Source organism: Pinus tabuliformis, chromosome J (assembly GCF_031772625.1).
Source record: "Pinus tabuliformis cultivar Carrire ecotype Pingquan chromosome J, CPIR1, whole genome shotgun sequence".
Lineage (NCBI taxonomy): Eukaryota > Viridiplantae > Streptophyta > Pinopsida > Pinales > Pinaceae > Pinus > Pinus tabuliformis.
Window position 1 is genome coordinate 258,233,010 of NC_142295.1, and position 5,668 is coordinate 258,238,677.

The following is a 5,668-nucleotide window of genomic DNA, read 5'->3' on the forward strand; positions in this document are numbered from 1 at the left end:
TTCAGGCCAACCATACTTTATGATAACTGTATAGTTTCTTCCTACAATAAAGATGTAGAGGTGAATGCAATTCAAATACAATATTCTCCATGGACCTCCAATTTATGTGGCAACACTCAATACAGTCCCTTGCAAGAAGCCTATACTAATTAGGTATGTCGCTAGCTCCAAAGGTTTAAGTTATCTAACTTTAAACTTTTAATATGGTCCTTTTCCATTTTTCATATTTATATTTAAAGGTTCAATATGGTCTTTTTCCATTTTTTTATTGAGGTTTTGATTTTGGATTCATTTGTTTTGTTCATTTTTTTTTTAGAATTCAAAGTTATAATGATCTCCATATTTTGAGATGTGAATGTCCCCATTGACAATTGAGGATTTAAATTTTTACTTCACCAAGAAATATTTTGAGGACTCTGCAGGAGCACTGGAGATGGGGTAATGGAGATGGAGACTCCACTACCTAGGAGATTGCATGACCTCCAATCCAATTAATTACAAATTAAGGATGACAATGCAAAGGAGGGGCAAGTGTTCCTATGGAAAGGTGGGGCATTACTTGACAAGTTTTCTCACATTGTTAATCAAAATTATAATGGAAATGTTCATGAAACAAACTTAATGGATTCTAGTACAATGTAGATAATTGTACAAAGAATTGAATCTATGTCAACAACTTTCTATGGTTATCCTTGCATGGATCATAACCCAGAACCACAATTACCAATTGTCATGCCAACACATGCCCTTGAAAGAGATGAGAGCTTGAAATCAAACAGGTTTTAGTTTATTTTGAGATCCATATTTCATGTGCTATTCTTTTCTGCACTTCTAATGATTGTGAAGTACTTGAAAGTTCAAGGGGAAAACCATCTCCTTGTTATTACTTAGTAAACTGCATTAATAGTTTCTTATAGCCTGTTCTTATGTGAAGACTCTTAAAGTCTTTCGATTCTGCAATTTGGTAGGACACATTGTACCTTATTGATGTTTCTTCTCATTTCTAATGAAATGCCAATATAGAAGGTTTCTTCTCTATTTTGATATGGGAGGCATGCTTTTTATTTATTGATATCATTAATCAGTCATTTTGATTATTTCCAGAATATATACTGGGAATTTGCACCTAATAATGGATAAGGTATAAAGCACATCACAAAAAAGGGAAGAAAAGAGCACATCACCAAGAAAATAAGGTATAAATCACATCACTGAAAAGGGTAGCAAATCATGGAGAACCAACAAAAACTTCACAATTGTTAGGGTGCTCCAAAGTCCACTATATACTATTAAATTATCCTATTAATCTTAGAATAAGAGGACAATATTAAACATAAAGGTTGAGGTAGAAGCTCATTACAAAGTTTCACATTTGTCATTTATTTGTTTGTTTGTTGGAAATTGATCAGTTTTTCATGGCCAAAATTGTTGATGTTATATTGCTTTACATTATGTAATGGTTTGAAAGAGTTATTGTAATGGTAAATATATATCAGTTAACTATAAAATAAATCACTAGTCTCTGTGCAGGTACACATACCACACACATTAATCATTATGGTGCAAAACAGATAGATGCTTTACCTGGACAAACTGAGTCACAGTTGCTTGTTCCCCATTAGCTATAAACATTGTCTTAATGTCTTGAATAAATTAAAAGAAAAAATAAAACTTAATAACTGGCATAACTAATGTTCCAAATGCTTTAACTTTATTAACACAATTATTCACTAATATTTTTTCTATTATAATATTAGAATATACATGAACATAACAATATAATAAATATATAATAATATAAGAAGTCAGTGTTTCCTTAAATGCAAGAAAACATATATATTCCTATGAGACTAATTTATGGTCCAATTGGGTAAACAACAATAGATTTAATATAATTTACACTTACACATCTATATATAAAAAAAAATTCCTTGTGGAAAGTTTTGAATAATATCATCTTGATATTTTATCAATAATTTCCATTCTCATTTTTTTCTATTCTTCTCTTATTTCAAGTGCAACTTGGTTGCTATGACCAAATGACTATATTGAGCACATGTAACATCTATTTTGTAATCTTCAAAAAGAATGTGGTCTTAACATTTCTTTACTTATTCAAAAAAATGCTTCATTAAAACAACTTAACCAACTACATATATATAATTTGAAGGAACATGAAACTACGATATTAATGTGTTTTGCAACTTAGTGCATTGCAATAAATTATAAAGAACTTTATCTAGATTATTTTCTAGTTCAATGATTTAAAATACATCACCTTTTGTAACAATAGTAGAAATATGATTGTAATACTTGTCAATCACAACTACTTCATTGTCTATATCCTTATTAGTCAACCCTGGATGTCGGGGAAATGTTTTAGTATATCCTTATTAGTCAACCTTGGATGTGGGGGAAATGTTTTAGTGTATCCATTGTTTGACATATTTTTTTATTGTTCTTCACACACTCATTAGTGGACTCTATATACATGTATGGAAAAATAAAAACTACTTTCATTTCTAGTTGATAATATATTTTTCATATTCTCACCTCTAATGGAGTGTGAACATCGTATTCCATGGCACTATTGAAAATTATATGGCATTGATCTATCAACATCACTTATTGAAATGTTTTAAAAGTACTTGCTTGAAAAAGAATCTCATGTAGGTAAAAATCTCATGTGTATGTAAAAATAGCATGTGTGTGTCTATACACACACACACACACACACACACACTTATCTATGCACATGAGACTCTCCACACAATTTATGCCTCCTAAGTGCATGTTTTCAACATGCACAACCACTATGGTTCTCTCATTTGTCATGGTCCAGATCAAATAAATTGAATTTATGAGGAATGTTGGTTCTCTTATGAAGGTGAGATAACCATAAGAATGACCATGATGTTCTAAATTGACCAACACAACCATTTGACTACATAAAATTTTATTTAAAATTGATATTTCTTCTCCGTAAATCCTCATAACGAATATCAAAACAATGTTCAAAAAAGCATATATCATGTTTATGATCATCACTATTGTAGAAAATGGTACTCTTTAATCACTTCAAAAATATTTTCATTATTATTACATCCATCAATACAAAACTCTACTTGCCTACAAAAAGTATTCAACACTATAAAGAGCCAGCCTCAATGGTAATATTCGATTTCTATTGCCTTTTTGTATATGACAGTGATTAATATATTTATATATTTCTCCATGAAATTCTTCATTAAAAATTCATATATATATATATATATATATATATATATATATATATATATATATATATGCCAATGTATATCACAAAACCAATATATGTAAAACAAAAAATATAGTAATATGAAAAATTTCCAAACTATAAATGCATATCATATACTTCATAGGTATTCCTTTAAATCCAGAGTGATGAGTGTTTACTTATTGTTTCAAATTAAAATTTGCGAAAATTTTTACTCATTGGTTATTAAAGAAAAGTAAAGCACAATAATAAAATTATTAACAATGTTAAATTCAAGTAATGAAAAAATTATCACATGAATTAAATAACTCATCTTTATTTAAACTAAATATTTCCATTTAAAGAAACGCATTAACAAAATTATTAACAATGTTAAAATTCAAGTGTTATCACATCAATTGAATCACTCACTTTCATTTAAACTAAATATTTACATTGGCAAAAATATATTATAATTATTTTATGCTTTTGAATACAATTACTTTTTAAGTTATTTCTATAATGGTTAGAGTTTATCAAATTCACTTTCAATTAAAATTGTTTTAAAAAAATTCACATTTAAATCTTTATATTAATAAAACTTAACCTTAATTTTTATAGTTACATTACATATTTAAATTACCATGAAATAATAGATAAATATACTTCACTATAATATGATATTGAAAATAGAATATAAATGAGGCTTATGTCATGTCATGTTCTATTTTGTATATTTTCTTTGTTTTGTTTTAAGAAAAGCCTCTGTGAAAGAGGTCTCGTTTGGCTATATGGTAATGTGGAAAAAGTGGAAATGGAGATTGTTAAATTTGCTAGTACTTGCCTTGTTAAATTTGCCTTATCTTTGGTATACCTCTCTATTTCTACCTAAATATATTTTTAAGTTAATGATGCAAGTACATAAAATATGTTTCATCCCAAGTGAAATATAAATAATATCTATTATTCTCATATCTATAATGCCACCTTTCTTCCTCTAATAAGATTTTATATTGGTTTGTTTTAAAATGTGAGATTATTTGAGTAAAGAAGAGAAAGGAGAAAAATTGAGTGAGAAAACTAATGTGAGAGGTATATATACAAAACTCTCTATAAAAGAAAGAATTGTTGGAGAATGCAATATGGAAGGTAAATTAAATCAATTTCACCTTAGTCATAATATTTTCTTGGTAAATTTATTTATCTTCTTTTTTTTCTTTATTAGATATTATTAATTAAACAATTATCAAGTGGAAAACTAATAAAGAGAGTGGACCCAAAAATTAGGATGAAAGCTAGGAAAAAAACCCTTGAAGTGGAAAACCTAGAAAATCTCTTCTTTTCTTATAGCATCTATTTCAAATGAGAAGAAGAAGACCCAAACCTCAATACCAAAGCCTCCACCAACACCAAGTCATCCCTTCAAGAAGCCCTACCAATTAGGTCAAGGTCAAACCAAGTCAATAGAGTCAAACCCTTCTATAACTGCAAAATGTCCACCCATAGTTTCAATATTTTGGGTATGCAGTAAGTCTACAACTTTGGCTACTACATCATGTGTGAGAGAGAGCTAGGAAAAATCTTGACCGAAATGTTGATTTTCCTCCCTTCTGGCTTCAACTTATTTTCTCCTTGCCTTTCTTGATTTCCTTCTTGAATTTTGCACCTCATATCAAACTCCTTGATTATAGATCCTACTTATTTCCAAATGAGGCCGAGGAGCTTCTATTTATACTTAGCTATGGAGGTTGAGTAAACCTCTTCAAACCAACTTGGTTTTATTCTCTTCACTCCAAGTGTTTTGAAATTACCAACAACTTTCAAATACATGTAAAAAACAAACACATTAAAAAGTTATAACTAGATTCTAGAATAATCTAAAATTATTCAAGTTTGGCTAAACTATTGTTGGCATATGTAGCACTTGGGCGATTTGTAGTATTTGATGTCCCCACATTATAGGAGTAACCACTTGGCTACCTCAAAACAAGAAGTACTCAAATGAGAAATTTGATGTATTAGGTCCTAAGTGTTTCATTTGTATTAGCTGCTCCTGCAACAAGGGGATAGTGAGGGGGGTTTCACTCATGCAAAAACATTGATTGTCCATCCAACAAGTGGATAGTGAGGGAGGTTTCACTCAGGCAAAAACATTGATTGGCCCTCACCCAAAATTACAAGAACATAAAGTTATATAAAATATATAGTTATAAGTGAATAACAAAATTTATACTTACATAAAATTAGAATTGGTTTTCCCTCACCCAGCATGATAAGCACATAAAGTTATAATTTTTTTTGTAGTTATAAATGAATAATAAAATTTATAATTATATAAAATAACAAGTATTACACATCTAAATACATACATCTTAGCATAATAGCATAAAATCACATGAACCCAATCACCATCACAAGGAAAAACCATACACA